The following is a 19,235-nucleotide window of genomic DNA, read 5'->3' as shown; positions in this document are numbered from 1 at the left end:
ATAGTCAGGCAAGGACTCTGCAGTGACTCTGAAATGTAGGATCTCCAATTATCTGAATATGCTATGTGCTATGATATTGGCCTGCTTACCCAAGCTTATATATACATACATTTTGTAAAGACGATCACTTAGTAGATCACAAGAGTCTCCTGATTCTTAAAGAGGTTTTCCCATCAAGATAACCATATTGAAATTTGTAGACAATAAAGTAAAAATTTCTGCAAATATAAATAATTAAGAATTTGGAGAGTTTTCTCTAAGCATCTTAGTGATAACCATCTCTTGTCTTGATCAGTTGCCAATGGATACGACAAAGAACGCAGGAACTTTCTATGGTCTGGGACTTGTCAGAATCCCAGCCATGATGTCCTTATTGTGGACAGGTTATCAGGCAGGGATGTTAGATATATGAGAAAATAACCTGGACATAATAAGGACAAACGACATCATGGCTGGTTATCATGAGGGGACTAAAGGTATGAGAAGATAACCCGGACTCAATAAGGACATCATGGCTGGTTATCAGGAGGACACTACATGTATGAGAAGATAACCTGGACACAGTAAGGACATCATGGCTGGTTATCAGGAGGACACTACATGTATGAGAAGATAACCCGGACACAATAAGGACATCATGGCTGGTTATCAGGAGGACACTACATGTATGAGAAGATAACCTGGACACAATAAGGACCTCATGGCTGGTTATCAGGAGGACACTACATGTAGGAGAAATAACCTGGACATAATAAGGACATCATGGCTGATTATCAAGAGGACACTACATGTATAAGAAGATAACCCGGACACAATAAGGACATCATGGCTGGTTATCAGGAGGGGACACTACATGTATGAGAAGATAACCTGACCACAATAAGGACATCATGGCTGGTTATCAGGAGGACACTACATGTAGGAGAAATAACCTGGACATAATAAGGACATCATGGCTGATTATCAAGAGGACAATACATGTATAAGAAGATAACCCGGACACAATAAGGACATCATGGCTGGTTATGAGGAGGACACTACATGTATGAGAAGATAACCCGGACACAATAAGGACATCATGGCTGGTTATCAGGAGGACACTACATGTATGAGAAGATAACCTGGACACAATAAGGACCTCATGGCTGGTTATCAGGAGGACACTACATGTAGGAGAAATAACCTGGACATAATAAGGACATCATGGCTGATTATCAAGAGGACACTACATGTATAAGAAGATAACCCGGACACAATAAGGACATCATGGCTGGTTATCAGGAGGGGACACTACATGTATGAGAAGATAACCTGACCACAATAAGGACATCATGGCTGGTTATCAGGAGGACACTACATGTATGAGAAGATAACCTGGACACAATAAGGACATCATGGCTGGTTATCAGGAGGACACTGCATGTATGAGAAGATAACCCGGACACAATAAGGACATCATGGCTGGTTATCAGGAGGACACTACATGTATGAGAAGATAGCCTGGACACAATAAGGACATCATGGCTGGTTATCAGGAGGACACTACATGTATGAGAAGATAACCTGGACACAATAAGGACATCATGGCTGGTTATCAGGAGGACACTACATGTATGAGAAGATAGCCTGGACACAATAAGGACATCATGGCTGGTTATCAGGAGGACACTACATGTATGAGAAGATAACCTGGACACAATAAGGACATCATGTCTGGTTATCAGGAGGACACTACATGTATGAGAAGATAACCTGGACACAATAAGGACATCATGGCTGGTTATCAAGAGGACACTACATGTATGAGAAGATAACCTGGACACAATAAGGACATCATCCCCATGAAAAGTTCCTGCATTGATGATCGTATCCATTGACATCCAATCGAGACATAAGAAAGTAACCACTAAGATGGTTAGAGGAAATCTTTGAATCTCTGCAAAATTTTGAGTTATTAATATTCACAACAAATATAATTATGTTCATATGGAAACCTTTTAAGTAAATTGGGCAAGTACTCTGAGGACTTTCTGTTCTGAAATGTCAGTTCTCAGTTGCTGATCTGGGTATAGTTGGATGGAAGGAGTGACTCTCATAAACCCAATTCAGTACAAAATCGTGACATGATACTGAAACCCGTCATAGTATGCCAATGACAAACCAACCACATCAACCACAAAATTATATTGGTCATCTCATTATAATTTATATGGACATGTCCAGCCATGACTAAAGGAAAGCAAGGACGCATCAGTACATGGTGGCCATGCAGTAGTGGTCCAACCTGACTTTCAAGATGCTAGGAGAAGAATAGCTGTAGCCATCCTTAGTGCCCAAATAGCCAGATTAGACATCATGAATAGCGGAGGAGTGGCAGTACCAACTACCCCCCAACACTATCACAAGTTGTGAGTTTTATGTTCTTACAACCAGAATCCAAATTCAAAATTTTAATGGGCCAAGAACATTTACCATTATTTAGGGCAGAATTTAAAGTGGGACTTGGGAGGCCCTTTAATGACCAGGCAATTATGTATCTATGGGGCGACCATGCCTTTACGTTACATTATTTGCCCCCTGATGTCTCATCTGTTTTTACTTCAAGTCAAAGGAACAATTGCAAAATCTTTTCACGGACACAATTTCCTTCCATGGGCATTTACATTCTCAAAGTCCAGTTTCCTGCCTGTAACAATAATCGCAACTTTGGAAGATCCGCTGCAAATTTTTTCCAGATTTACATTGAAAGAAAGACCTCACCATGTCTATGTAGCAAGGCTGGACTCATGGTGGATGATGGCTTGTGTGGTACCATCTTATAATGTACTCTAGTACACTTTATAAATATCTATACCATATTCTGCCATGTAGAACGGTACTCAAATAATAGTTCCATATATTGTCTGAGAAATGCCAGGAACATTTATCTACCCAACTATCCTAAAAGCAGGGCCATTCTTTATTCCTTGCTCACAAGTCTTCAAAATGTGGTGATCCTAAAATATTGATGACCATTCTATTCTATCTGGTGTGGATCTAAAACGTGATACACAGAGAATGGAGTAGGAAGCAGACAGGTCCTTTCACTGCAGCTTATCTCCCATTCAAGTGATTCTCTGCCACTACCCAGGCTGTCTGCTTCCTGCTCCATTCTCTGTGTATTAGGTGCCGAGAACAGCTGATGGATGGGGTTGATGGATGATTCTCAGGAAAAGTCATCAATATTTTTAGGCTGGAAAACTCTTTCAGTGCACAGTATTCCATCTGATAGTTTAGCATGAACAGGTCTTGAATTGAAAGAGGTCAGTATTTTATTTTTCTCGACTGGGTATCCAAGACAGAATCTTCAGTGAATAACAGCACTTAGTATGAAGTCCTATGATCTTAACAATAGTTGTAGCCAAGGCTGGCCTTATGTTATATGGTGCCCACTGCTGACCTTACTATACTATATAGTTCCTAGTGATAAAACCATACAGTATGTGCTCACATAACAGTGCCATACATTGGCCAAATAGCCATTCCATAACTTGCCCAATTAAAACGCTTCACAAATTGTTGTAATTGTTGCTCCTTCTGAGTCCTCTTTTGGCCTGTTCCGGCCTCCTGTTTGATGTGATCCACTCCAGCCTCACCACTTAGGCCCAACCAAGCTACACAAGTGAGGGTAGACATCATGTGAAAGACTATCGTGAAATTATGTTTTTCTCAAAAACTGGTCATCTCACACCACTCATCTATCACTAGGTGCACATTAGCGTTTGGGTTTCCGTCCTTTGGGACACATGGAAATCCGTGGACCACATGAACTATAACAGGATTGGCCAGGCTTCCGCCCAGTTTCTGCCAATTTTATACTAAAATTGGCAAGACTTTTCTCTCCACCAATTTTAAACGGAATCTGAGACAGAGTGCCTGGACACTGCAGAACCCTGGTGTCCACCGAGAGCCAGGAAATGTTGAAGTAGGATGAAATGTAAATACCTATAAAAATGCAACTGTTGCACATTGTTGATTTGCTTCTACCATGAAACAGTAGGGACTGTCAAACTCTGAAGACCCTTTGATGGGTGACCTTTCTTTTGACAAAGGTAATATGGTATATATAATTGTCCTCTCTCGTAGAAGGTCTTTGAGGATCACCATTATAGTTAAAAAAAAAAAAAAGCCTCTTCTAGAGTATTGACATCTTCTTATTAACCCTTTGGAGAGTGTTTGGTGAACTTATTCAGGAACCATCATCTACTTTCCAAGGTCTTCAGTTCCCGTGGATCAATGCACTGTGTGTTTGTCTGGACACTGTGGTGGTGATGTCTTTACAATGGCTCAAAGGATGGGAAGATCAAATCAAACAAGCTTTATTGGCACGTCCGAATAGATATTTGGCATTGCCAAAGCTAGTAAAGTGTGGGGGGGGGAGTTGGATTCGGGTGGGTGAGTGGTGGGTATGGGGGGGTGGGCGGATGGTTTGGGGTATAGCAGTCCGTAGAGTCTCATCTTCCTCTTAGTTGGTGACCACTATATGGGGAGGTGGGGGTGGGGTGGGGTGGGGCGGGTGTATTGGGTTATGTATAACAGTCCGTGGAGTCTCATCTTCCTCTTGTTTAGTGACAGCTGGACACGTATTGGGCAGCGATCTCCACAGTGGTCTCTTCTTCTCCCAGTAGGATGTAGAGTTTCCTCTTCTCGTCTGCAGATATGAAGTCTGGGATGTGGGCAGAGAGTCTTTGGTAGTAGATGGCCCTCACAGCTGAGTATTTGGTGCAGTGTAGCAGGAAGTGGGTCTCGCCTTCTAGGGCCCCCTGGTCACAGTGCTGGCACAGTCTGTTCTCCCGTGGCTTGTACGTCTGCCTGTGTCACCCCGTCTCCATCTCCAGCTTGTGGGCGCTCAGTCTGTACCGGCTCAGGGTCTGTCTGTGTTTGGGGTGGCGTATTCTCTCCAGGTAGGTGGCCATGGTGTAGTCCCTTTGCAGGGATTGGTACATGGTGAGTTTCTTGGAGTTATTTATTTTGTTTCTCCATTCTTCAATGTACCGCGCTCTGTTTGCCTCTGTGGTCGCCTTTATTTTGGCCTTGGTTATCATCTGTTGGTGTTTTTGGTTTGGTGGTTGGCTGTTTGTTTGGTGGGTGTCTGGTTTGCTCACTTGGCTTAGCCATGCTTGGTGGTGGTAGGAGTCAGGCTTGCTCCCCTGGATGTGTGCCTGGAAAGCTAGCGCCCTCTTCTGTATGGTGAGCCATAGGGGGAGTCTGCCTAGCTCTGCCCTGCAGGCCATGTTGGAGGTGTTGCGATGGACATGGAGCAGGTATTTGCAGAACTCCAGGTGGAAGTTCTCTGTTGGGCTGGAATCCCACTTTGACTGATCATTTTGTCAAAGCAGTAGTCCACCTCAGCAAGCAGACGGTTGAACAGGCCTTTTCTGTGTGTTGAGAGGGACCCAGAAAATGTATGAATGGGAGCATCAGAGGGGCCATTGGATGTATCACTCCTTTGGGGTTTTTATGGCAAATCTTTGCCTGTGATCGAACATTAAGCACAAAAGAATAGGAAAATCATACGGTTATACTTGTGTTGTTGGTTTTTGACATTAAACTGGTGCTTGACAGGCAGCTCTCCAGGACTTTCTGGGTTTATGAAATTGTTCTTTTTTTCCTTCCATTAGCAAAATCTAGTTTATATTTTGAAGGTTAAATGTGATGTATCGTCTGGAAATCATGTGGTTTTACTTACAGGAAACCAAGGCTTTGTTAATATCATACCATTGTGTTTTTCTATATTTTGGTTTTTCACAGACAGTTGCAAGAAAAAGTAAGTGAACCCTCCAAAATTATCTGGAACCTGCATCGATTACAAATGAAATGTGCCCTGCCAGAATAATAGGCAAACACTATCTAAACTAATAACCCACAAGTAGTCGCACCATGCACATCTTTTTTTTTTTCCAGCACATTTGTCCAGGTGTTTAGTTACTGGATCTTGAAGACTGTTGATAATGGACCTGAGGGTTCCGGTCTCGTTCAATCCCCCAGATCACTTTGCTCCTTCCCACTTTCCCTGATCTCAAAGGGACTTAGGGGTGGAAACAACAGATCAGGTAAGTTAATGCAAACTCCCTGTATAACCCCCTTAAACAATGACAGTGTAGAAGGAAAAAGTAAGTGAACCTCTTTGTTAATGATTTCTTTAAAAGCTATTTGGCAAAAGAATTTACTTAAGAAGATGAGTTTGGAAGAGTGGGTTTCATAAGTGTTCTCCATTAAATAAAGGCATGCAAAGCCTGGTTACTAACAAATTTGTTCTCGAGGCAAACAACTTTCGGAAGACCTCATAAGACATCTTACAAAGCCACAAAGACTTCAAAAACCTTGCTAAAGAACTGGTGTGCACCAATTCATGGTTAGGAAAATTGTTTGCAAATGGAGAAAATTCAGAATTGGATGCTACTCTCCTTAAGAGTGGTGTCAGGGTCTGGGATTGCTAGGTGGGGTGGCATAGACACAAAAGTCCAGATTCTTTAGTCCAAAAGCAATGGTAGAGTTTATTTTTACTCAAAAATATAGTGCAGCAACAAAAGGAAACAATACAAAAATAAATCCCTGCCCGGCTAGGCTCTAACTAAACATAGAATAGGTTACCTCACCTAGAATAACAGAAATCCCAAAGTCAGTAGAATCATTCAGGACACAGCTCCAAAAATATGACCTCTCTGTTTGCTCTCCAGCCAAGCTTTGCCAAAGTGTTGCTGCTGAAGCAACTTCTTAAGCCTCCTTGATGAGGAGACTCTCTGCAGCTGAGTCGCTGCCGGAAAATCCCCAAAGTGTGGACTGGAGGGGGGTGGAATTACAGGTCCCACTACCAACCTACCTGTCATTCCTAAAAATCTAGCCCAATACTGAGGATTTACCAAAATGCTCAGCAGACGAAAGTTGCCTGCTGAGAACAAACATTCCTGGAGTTTTCTCATCTCACTCACCTGAGTAGTCTGAGTGAGATGTACACCCCCTCCATTACCTGAACAGCCATCGGCTTACAGTGGGTTCCTTGTTATGGTCACCCCAAGAACTGGCAATTGGCAATCCTGAGAGGTGAGTAGGGTTGAGCATTTGGGATCGGAAAAGATCGAATCCCAATCAGCGATGGAGTAAATTTCACGATCGCAATTGGGTTTCAATCCCGCCTAAAAAAAGATCGGGAACGGAATTCCGATCCCGATCTTTCAACTTACCTGCACAGAAGCGCTGCCACTGCTGCTCCCCGTTGTTCTCGCTCCTCTTCTCTGTACTTCACATGCCTGCAGATCGCCGTGCGCGCCCCCACCTCCCAGGCTAGTGTTACTGATGCTGGGAGAAGACGGGGCTTGTGGCTTAGGAGAGTGTGGGCGGGTACTGCCCTGTACTTGCCCACACTCTCCTAAGCCACAACAAGCCCCGCCTACTCCCAGCATCAGTAACACTAGCCTGGGAGGTGGGGGCGTGCACGGCGCTCTGCAGGCATGTGAAGTACAGAGAAGAGGAGCGAGAACAACGGGGAGCCGCAGCGGCAGCAGATCTGTGCAGGAAAGTGGACAGCAAGAGGGACTAAGTAGCCGGTGGATTTTTTAATCAGTACACAGCGTGGAGTCCAAAAATTGAAGCGTTCAATTTTTGGACTCCATGCTGTGTAGTGAATAGGATCGTTGTTAAAATCCAATCTTTGATCATTAAAAAAATCCCATTAACTTGCATTAGGATCAGAAATGGGATCGGGTTCAGATGGAAGTTGATCGGAAGTCGGATTTTAAAAACGATTCTGAAATCTCAAGATCGGCTCAACCCTAGAGGTGAGAAAGAACCCAGGGGTAACTTAGAAAACACTCTACAACCTGCAAAAAATGTACACTAGTGTTCAGTATTAGAAAACTGAAATGGACTAGATCTTTGATCAACCATGTTATGATCATGTGACAATTGTACTTTTGCATTAGCATAAGTTACTGAAGATATTCAGTAATGTAATCAAAGAAGTTGCCCAGTGTTGACAGTCCATTTTTTATAACAAGGAAGGAAGAATTTGCTGCAGTGACAGCACAAATATATTAAGTATTACAGGTTGTCTCCTGAAATCAGCAGTATTTCCGTGTCATATATAAATGTGTCAGGTTCCCCAGTGACAAAGATATGATAATAATCTTTATTTGACAAACATATTTTCTAATGCTTATTGTATTTTATTGTTATGGCTGTTCTTTCTAACATTATCATATTATTTAAAAATAAATAAACACATTTTTTCTAATGTTTAAAATTTTTATTTTTTTAAGCTTATGGAATAGTCAGCAGAAAAAAAATCCCTGGAAGGAAACAATCCTACAAAAAAAAAAACAGAAATATTTTTAGCAGACAGAACAATGTCATATGGGGTAAAGATTCTGCATTGTTGATTTTGGTCAGAGTATCCGCTTGTTTCACCTTTCTGGCTGTGTCTTTAATGTTGAGGATCTGAATTTTCTTTGTTTTGCAGTTTTTTCAGAGCAAAATAATCCTAAAAGATACCCCCAACAAAAACCTCAAATGTGATGTTAACAGAATCTACTAGAAAACTAAATCTCACTTCTAGTATACATGTAACAATACCTAGATTTTATTACACTCCTCAATATTTAAATTAGAAGAAGGAAAGCCTTGGAATGCTAGAATTCACAAGACTGACAGATATGGAAATGATAGAAAATAGAAACAAATGATTAAAAATATCTCAATCTATTCAGTATTGTGTATGAGTGCCATGCATAGAGATACCCGCACTTACAGGCCTTGGCATGCTATGAATAAGGTTGTCTAAGGAGTGTTCTGCCATATAGACTTCACTTGGGCATCATTAAGATTGGACACTAGCAGCTTCCTTTGCAATTGACAACCCATGATATCCCAAATCAGACTTGACTGGATACAAGTCCGGTGACTGGAGACAAGTCCGGAGACGTTGCCGGCCATGGCAGTACATTTAGGTCTCACAGGTTGCCCACATTAGTACAAACAACATGCGGCCTGGTGTTGTCCTACTGAGAAATGTCTCCTGGAACACTTTGGAAATATGACCACCCAACTGGTTCAACGACCAAATCAATGTAACACTGGGCTGTTAGTGTACATGATATGAAGACTAGAGGGTATGAATGCTGTATATTATACCCTACACGATAATCCAGAAGTAGGACTGATGTGATGTCCCCTTGTGAAGGTCTTTTCATGGTGTTGCTCAAGTGGTTTCTAGAATATCATTGCATCTGAGACAAAAATGGGACTGAAGGATAAGCCTCCATTCCAACCTCCTGTCTTGGGTACCATGACAAACTTTGAGAGTGGTGGCACGAGGTCAGTTGAACACCTGTAGGTGGACATTTGGATCATAACCCAATATCTTGCAAACACTTCTGATGGTTTGTGTCAACACTGTTTGCCAAGCTAATATTGCCCAATTTCACCTTCAGTACAGAATGGATCACTGCACATCATTGTACTCGTTGTTCTCCCAACTTCTGGGAAATGCAACATTGAATAGTGCTAACATCTCAGCCTAGGCATGTAGTAATAAACCAAGATCTCCAAGGATTCTCTCCCTCTCAGTCAGCAAAACAGGTGAAAACTGGGACGTCGATGAACAGGAGGCATCACACAATCTATTCACACCACTCAATCAGATTTTTCGAAGTTTAATGTTGCTAAAAACTTTTTTTTTCAATCGGGCTTTTTTGCACCTTTCACGTGTCACAGCTTGGTCCTAGAGGCTTGAAAATATAATCGTTTGCAGATCTTAGTAACATCGGCTACTTCCTCAAAGACGAGCCATCCAACATCTAAGTGACAGCCATCTAATGAAAGTGCTTCCACTGGATATAACCACATCATGTTCAATATGGGGCAGTGGTAAGAAGGTAACTTAGGCTAAATGGACTTTGAAAAAACTGGTAAAGCCCCATAAAACATTCAATAACTAAATAAAACCCCTATAACATGTGCCTTATGTAAATGGATAAATTAGCTCTGTGACCCCTCCCGCAGCGGCAAGTCACAGCAAACTCATAAAGCATATTGTAGATCAGAACAACAATGGTAGAGCTCACAGTCTTCAAAGTGGTAAATATGTTTCACGTGCTTTCGATGTCATTGTTTTTGGTGTATTATTTAGATTATTAATAATATGTGTTTACCAAGCATGGATGAGCCGGCTCTGAAATACTGAACTTTCTCATTCATCTATTTAATCCATCATGGTTTTGATTTTCTCTTAACATATTCAACCCTTTGAAGACGCCAAGCCACATCTGTTGGTTGTATATTGTATGTCATCATTTCTGTGATAGATGTGTCCTCATAGAGGTCAGTGGGACAATGGAATGTGCTGTGAAACGTCAGAAAGTCGCAATCTGGGAAAATTTTCATATTTAGTAAAATGGAGCTACTAGGGTCATGTGACATATCAGGGTTGTTATTTTTTACTCATGACATATAGGTTTCTAAGGTGCTCTTTATCAGTCCTATAGACCTTGAATGGGGTGGCAAAGCCCATAAACAACCATTGCTGCATTCAAACAAGGGGCATGGGACCTCTATACTCATGACTGGCGGGGGTCTCAGCAATGGATCCCCAAAATTTAGACACTTATAACATCCTGTGGAGAGGTGATCTGTTGATCAAGGAACAACTCCTTTAATACCACTGTAAATAACAAAATGTTTATCATTAGTTTGAAAAATTAGCAAAATTATTTCTTCTCTCTGACATCAATTCCTGATGTAAGGCAGTCTGAAAATGAGTGCACAGTACTGCCAGACAGCAGGGAAGACAAGTAGGATAATCAGCTAGAGTTATAACAAGTAGGATGCTTGGTCATACAGTTAAAGATATAGCCACGACGATGTTTGGTTGTATAGCTAGAGGTATAAACAGTAGGATGCTGAGATGTATAACTAGAGGTATAGCCAGGAGGATGCTCAGCTGTATAGCTAAAGGTATAACCAGTAGGATGCTGAGATGTATAGCTAGAGGTATATCTGGGAGGATGATTGGCTGTATGGCTACAGGTGTAATCAGTAGGATGCTAGGCTGTATAGCTAGAGATATAACCAGTAGGATCCTTAGCTAGAGATATAACCAGTTGGATTTTGGAATGTATAACTAAAGGTATAGATAGTTGGATGCCCGGCTATATGACTAGAGGTATAACCAGTAGGATGCTTGGGTGTATAGCTTGAGCTATAACCAGGAGGATACTGGGCTGTATAGCTAGAGTTATAACCAGTAGGATGCTGGGATGTATAGTTAGAGGTGTAACCAGTAGGATGATCGGCTGTATAGTTAGAGATATAACCAGTGGAATTCTAGGATGTATAGCTAGAGGTATAGCCAGTTGGATGCTCAGCTCTATAGCTAGAGGTATAACCAGTAGGATGCTGGGATATATAGCTAGAGTTAAAACCATTAGGATGATCAGCTGTATAATTAGAGATTAGAGATGAGTGAACAGTGAAATATTCGATATGTCATAGTGGACTTGGTGACTCTCCTGAGTTGAATAGTGGTTATCCCTGAAACAAAGCTTTTTTCCCCATAGACTATAATGGGATTCGATATTCATTTTGAATAGCTCCTCAATATTCAACTATTCGAACGAATATCGAATCCCATTATAGTCTATGGGGAAAAAAGATTTGTTTCAGGGAAAAACCACTATTCAACTCAGGAGAGTCACCAAGTCCACTATGACACCTCAGAAAATGATGACAACACCTCTGGAGTGCAACTGGGTCAGCAGGGGAAGCATGTCTGGGGGCATATAACTCGCCCAAGTCACTGTATTACGCAAGTAATAATGCAGGAGCTGACTTTTTCCCATAGGAATGCATTTACCAGCGTTGATTGGCCGAATGCCATACAGTGTACAGCATTCGGCCAATCAACGCTGGTTCTGCCGGAGGCTCATCTGTGAGGTGGTGGAGTCTATGATCGGTCCACAGCAGTCTCCATTGTGGTCCGATCTCAGGTATAGCAGAGTTGACACAGCACTGCTATATTGCAGGGATAGCAGAGTTGACACAGCTCTGCTACATCTCAGGTGTATCAGAGCTGTGCATTCAACACTGCTACATCTGAGATTGGACCACAATGGAGACTGCTGTGGACCAATCTTACACTCCGCCTCCTCACAGATGAGCCTACGGCAGAACCAACGTTGATTGGCCGAATGCTGTACTCTGTATGGCATCTGAGATGTAGCAGCACTATGTCAACTCTACTATACCTGAGATGTAGCAGTGTTGTGTGCTCAATGCTGCTACACCTGAGATGTAGCAGAGCTGTGTCAACTCTGCTACATCTGAGATCGAACCACAATGGAGACTGCTGTGGACTGATCTTAGACTCCGCCTCCTCCGGCAGAACCAGGGTTGATTGGCCGAATGCTGTACACTGTATGGCATTCGGCCAATCAACGCTGGTCAATGCATTCCTATGAGAAAAAGTCAGCTCCTGTATAACGCAAGCTGACAGGAATCCCGACTATCATATAATGGGCTACCACGAGATAGAGCCCCAAAGAGCTGTTTGAGTAACATTCCCACCTAAATAAAGGTAATCCCTAGCTAACCCTGCCTGTACATCTATCCCTGTCTCACAGTCACATAGTTTACAGCCATATGAACCGAATACTTTTTCCAATTTTTTTTCGATGCCTACATTGTCGTAGTTCCTGTCCCACCTCTCCTGCGCAGTTATTGGTGCAAAAAAAGCGCCAGGGAAGGTGGGAGGGGATATGAATTTTTAGTGTGTTTGCCACGTGGTATTTAATTGGAATCGAATATCTCGAACAGCCTGATATTCGATCGAATACCAATTCGATCGAACGCCGTTCACTCATCTCTATTAGATATAACCAGTGGAATTCTGGGATGTATAGCTAGAGTTATAACCAGTAGGATGCTGGGATGTATAGCTAGAGTTATAACCAGTAGGATGCTGGGATGTATAGCTAGCGTTATAACCAGTAGGATGATCGGCTGTATAGTTAGAGATATAACAAGTGGAATTCTGGGATTTATAGCTAGAGGTACAACCAGAGGCTGCTGGGATGTATAGCTAGAGGTTTAGCCAGTAGGATGATTGGCTGTATAATTAGAGATATAACCATTGGAATTCTGGATGTATAGCTAGAGGTATAGTCAGTTGGATATTCAGTTTAGTGCGGGAAGTAACCAGTATAAATAGAATCTTGATGATCGCGAGGGAGGAGTAAACTGCAAAATGACTTTTAGCTTATTTTTTAATAACTAGGAAAACCCTTTTAAGGTGGTCACATATGGTGAGATTTTTGGACAGGTACAATGATTGTTTGGCCAATATGATTATGTAAGGCTAGTCAGAAGAGCTCAATGTTTAAGGAGAAAGCATCATCACAATTATTAAATCCTTCACTCTTCTCACAGCGCCGGGAAAGATCCAACTTTCATACAGCTGATTTATAGGAAAAAGGTTCAGTGACTGATTTACATGTAACTATGTCCAGCTTTCCAGATACCCAAAACTGCCACTGAAAATTTTTGGATAATCCTTAAAAATCTATAGAATAGTCTTGGAAACTGTAGGCTCTGTTATAATCCAGAAAGTACCTAGTCACCCAACTATTACTCACTGCCCTCAATTCTCTGCAGTGTAGTGTTAAATCCTCCTAAAACCATTGTAAACTCCGGGCGTCATTGTCATTTCATGATTCAACCGCAGTTAAGGAAAAAGTGTATAAATGGAAACATAAAAGATGAAATCTATTATCCAGAATGGAAAATCCAGATGACAAGACAGGCTGAAAAGTCACAGAAAACTTAGGGCGTGCATGGCCATGGAAAGAACCTTTAACACATTAATACAAAAGTCATTGCACATGGGTGGAAAGTCCAATTTTTCAAGAGCTGCCATATGTGGAAAGCTTATCCCGTAGACTAAATTCCATATTGTAGACATGAGAGGGGATGTCCTGGTGCTTTTGTGGGGATACCAGCTTTTACTATATTGAGACTATGTGGCATACATGAAAGAGATGCCCGTAGCAAAAGTTTTATGGTCCAGGTTTTACTATACGTGACAGTATGTCCTGGTATTTGTTCTCTCCTACATGTCCTCTCTATGACCACTGGGTCTTGTTCTGCACAATGTAGTTCTATGGAATCATGCTCAGATACTACACATGCTGTAGCAAAGCCGAGGAACCAGCTGGGACTTTGCCCCTCTTTAAGGGATCATATCAATGTCTATGGTGCATACTGTACCAACGCTATTTACTGTATTGTGCTGACATATTGTATCCACATGTACAGTATCTCCACTTTGGTTAAGATTTCAATTCTTAAAAACAATTTAACACACGATAACAAGATGCTACGGAAAGCTTAAGAGATTGCAATCCCGTTCCCTCTTCATTCACGAGGGACCACACATAGACACATATATGATGGTTAGCATATCACTTTGTGATAATGTATCATAAAATTTAGTTGTTTTCAGAAAAGCTACCTAACTTGTGATACACATATCTGTTATATGGACATGATCTGCCAAGAGGAAAGGTAAAGGAGGACACATCTGTATATCAGGAGATAACTAAAGAGGAACATTCACTTTAAATAAAATTTCTCATGAACCTTGCCACCTCAAGAACCTGTCATAATAATGACTCTGAGATGATGGGATCTGGTGCACCATTTGTAGGGTTCTGGAGTCGGAGGGCTGTTTTAGCTAACCATAGGTCTGCAGAACTGACCTACGAAATGTCTTACATAACTAATCGGGTCTAATGAGAAAAGTTTCTGCAGAGATTATATTTCTTAGGTTTCGATATAAAGGCCCTAGTGACAAGTAATGTGATCCAAAGTCACCACCAAATGGAGTTGTCATCTGTGGAGCTTTGGGTGACAGCATGGAACCAATAATGGATCTTCTGATACTTTGGTGCAGTAGTTGGACACCTCCAAAAAGAGTTAAGAGTTGACACTTAGACAAGTAGGAGCAGTTTTGCTCTCCATTTTGCAGTAGTTAAGCCAGATATTCTGAGACAGACGGCCCAACACCATTGGGCCCCTGAAATCCCATAGAACTGGCCTTTTTCTTTTCTAAGTGAAGATAGCCACCGCTAACTAGTGATGACCCGTATCCGTGTCCTGTATTTCCCAGCAGGGGTAGTAATGGAAGAATCCAAACTTGTGCCTTGGGAAGGGATATGGAGCTGGGGATCAGAGGACTAAAGAGACAGGGAATGAGAAGCAAATGCCACCTTACAAGTGGATTCTGTAGCCTAAGGGACTGAGGCTCTATGGTGTGTAGACTGTGACCAATAGAGATAAAAGGCCAGTCGCCATCTTGGGTACAATGAAAGATGGGGGCAAATCAGTAACAAAGGTAAGCCAGGCCAACTGTCCAAATAGGACACCAAATGTAAATTTGTTTTTTTTAAAAGAATTATTCTGCCCACACTCATCAAAATGTATTTTATGCATCTCCTAAAGCAGTGTTTACACAGGGATACTCGCTGTACTCATGTATAAATACTCTATGGGTGACCCGCTCTGTAAAACAAATAGTCTGATACACGTGAGCCTGATAATGATCACAAGTATTCTGACCCGGGCAACATTGTCCAAATAAAACAAGAAAAACACAGATCGGGGCTGTTTTCAATCAGCGGTTCATGTTGCAGAAACTATCGTATCCACTACCGTACACGTGCCAGAGTTCATAAGACGTGAAAATTATGGATATTTCTATGCAAAAAAAATGGAAAATCTTTGGCTTGTCTCTCAACACTTTTCTGGGGATTTTATCTTCCATTCTGGACTTAAAGGGAAAGTTTGAGCAAAATTCATAAACGGAACTATGTCCAGACTACTTGCAGCTCTCTACTCCTACTCTTCTACCAACATCAGAGCTGTGAGTTTTGTCCTACTTACCAGTCTGACTTGGGGCTATTCCTAAGGGTGTTGTATAAGGAATGCCCTGGTTTTCACCCTGTAATCTCAACACAAGGATCTGGACTTCGATTCATCAGGTCACTATCTCTAGCCAAAAGTCACTGGTGTAAAGCACCAAGGGATCAGGTAAGAGAGGAGTACAGACTGAGGTCACGGCTGTGGCAATGCTTGTGCATGGTCAGACATCAAGCAATAGGTCAGGGTGGGCAGCACAGGTTCAATGATCAGGAACAGATGGTGCTCAGAACAGCAGACAGTGATGAAATCAATAATATACACATAGTAATATATCAGACAATACAAGCAGGGTCAGATTGGTCTACTCAAGTACCAGGGGACCTTTTGGTGAGTTCAGCCACTGACTCAGTAATGGGGCCCCAAGGGTTCATGCACACAACAGAGTGTGCATCCAAGTTGGGGGCCGAGTTTATCATGGAATGCAGTCAGATGACACTCAATGTGACACATTCATGTCTATGGGGTGTCCGTTTCCATTCCAATAACATGGAGCAGAATGAGACCTCATCTATAATCATCTGTTTGATGGGAACAGAATGAATCTGAAGTTCCATTGATGTGAATGAATCTTGGAATGCTCTCGGATGTCATCTCATTAAACTCAGCCCCTAACTTTGATGTAATTTGGTTGTGTGCATGGACACTAATACAACGCACAGTTACTATAGAAGACGACCCCAAATGAAGCAGAAGTTGGAGCTCGCCACTTGCCAATAGGGTCTATTTCATACATTCATACAAGAGAGCAGCAAAGACTACCGGGAAATTATAAATGGAGAGCTGAACCTCAAAATCGTTTCCTCTGGTTGGTCTAAGGAACCCCAGTTTGATAAGGACATGGTGAGCTATGAGTGTGCCCTTTATAGTTTGGTCTGCTGATAAATTAAATACATCAGTATGCTCTGTAGACAGCCTCAAAGCTACCTGAACGTACCATGGATGGACACCACTGCTCCTCTCCAACAGTTAACATGCCAAGGAGAAGACAACAGAATCAGAGATCCTTGTGCCCTGCCATTGCCTCTGTTCTACTATATCTTCTATCTTCATCTAGAACTTTGTAAATTGCTTCACTTATCATGAAATGTTCTTCAGTTACATTCTGTATTGTGGTATCGAGCTGCATTTACTATTCTGGAGACTTCAGAGCTGTCATCTCCAACCAGCCTCAAATTTTTGTGGTGAGACCAGCATGACTGAGGAAGAAGATGCAAGTGATTGGTCACGGGGTATATGGGTTCACCTCTAGGTCCTGGACCCGCTTGCATTTGGGCTGTATGGTGGGAGAGGTGGTCTACGCCAGCTTCAGATCCATCTGCCATCTTGGAAGATGAAGGTATGGCTGACATAGGTTACATAAAACCAGACCTCAGCCGCCTTCCCGGTGATTTAAAAACCAGTAGGGAAAACTGTATAATTCCTAACCTTTTGCCGTATTTTTTTATATTTCCCATCACTTACATGTGTTCACACTTTTCCAAATTTGTCAGATATTTTATGTGTAATTACATTACCATTAAACCTCATCATCCTAGGAGAGCGCCGCTGCTTTCTGCCCACAAAGCAGAATGATGGTGGGATTACGATGCCATTAAGCCATCTGGTTACTCACATCGGGTCATTTTAATTGAAGCCCAAAGAAAAATTGCTTGTAACGTGCAATTTAGAAGGTAACCCTGCCTGGTAACAAGCGATCTGTTTTTTCCACTAAACATTTATTTGACTGTGGCTCCAAACAGTAAGAGAACGATTTCCTCCACCTCCTCCTCGGTGAACATCTGATTTTTATGTTGAAGAAACTCTTATTTTAACCACTAATCCTACCTCCACCTTCTCCAAATGGGTTTCAGAATGTGTTCTGCAGTTTCCTATTTCAGAGCCAAGAAAGTGGATGAGCTTGTTTTATACGGCAGGATCTTTTATGACCACGGGCCTCGGGGATCAACCATGGAGTGCACAAGGGCTAAATGAGTCCATATAAATGAGCAAGCCCAGTCCGAAGAGTCATATGAGGACTCATGGTGGGACAAATAAGTCCATAGACCTACAGGACTGTGCAAAAGATCAAGACATGTGATGAAGAATGTTGAAAAGTAAGAAGGGTTAATTGTTTGTTTTTGTAAATTAAAAAAAATATAGTGAACGAAGAAAAGAGAAATGTAAATCCCATCAATATTTGGTGTGAACTTTGCCCTTCACTTTCCTTCAGACTCCCAGAGTGTTTGGCAGAATTCAGCAGATGTTTCCGCCATCTTCGAGAACTAAGCAAAGATCATCTATGGATGTAGGCTTGCCCTAATCCTCCTGTCTCTTCGAGTAATTTTCAGTGGTGACCCCCTTTAAAGCAAGAACTGTCTAGAACCATTTGTTCCATTTGCTCTTGGTGGGGATAGAACATAAACTCTTTGGAGGAATCCATCTAATATGAGATGTAAGAGAATATAAACTTATATTTAACCATATGGAAACAGGACTAATTGCCTTGTTTTCTCCATCTATCTATCATTCTATCTCCATCTATCTATCCTTCTATCTCCATCTATCCTTCCATCTCCATCTATCTATCCTTCCATCTATCTATCCTACCATCTATCCTACCATCTCCATCTATCTATCCTTTCATCTATCTATCCTACCATCTATCCTACCATCTCCATCTATCTATCCTTTCATCTATCCTACCATTTCCATCTGTCTATCCTTCCATGTAAATCCGTCTATACTTCCATCTATCTTTTCATTTCCAGCTATCTCTATCTGTCTATCTATCTATCTATCTATCTATCTATCTATCTATCTATCTATCTCCTATCTATCTATCTATCTATCTATCTATCCTTATTAAATCTATAGATAAAACACTCCTGTTTCTGCCCCTGGATTTGGCTTAAGAAACCGCAACAAAATCTGTAACACAAAAAAAAATCAAATTTTCGACAACGTGTTGCCTTACCCTAAAGGGGTTTACAGCTGAGGCCAGGCAAGGGGGCAAAAATAAAATAAGTTATACTCACCTGTTCTTCACCCCACCGACCTAGTCACAGTGTTCAGTTTCTATATGCTAGTCTTTGGCTTCACTGCTCAAGTGCCCCCATGTGACCACTGCAGTAAATCCCTGGTACAGTCACATATGACACTGTATTTGGCAGAGGTTCCAGCAGTGATAGATACTGCTGAGGTCAATGGATATGAAGCCATTGATGTCATTGCTGGAGAGCCATTGCTGG

Source organism: Leptodactylus fuscus, chromosome 1 (assembly GCF_031893055.1).
Source record: "Leptodactylus fuscus isolate aLepFus1 chromosome 1, aLepFus1.hap2, whole genome shotgun sequence".
In the NCBI taxonomy this organism is placed as follows: domain Eukaryota; kingdom Metazoa; phylum Chordata; class Amphibia; order Anura; family Leptodactylidae; genus Leptodactylus; species Leptodactylus fuscus.
Note: the sequence above shows the minus strand (reverse complement) of the source record.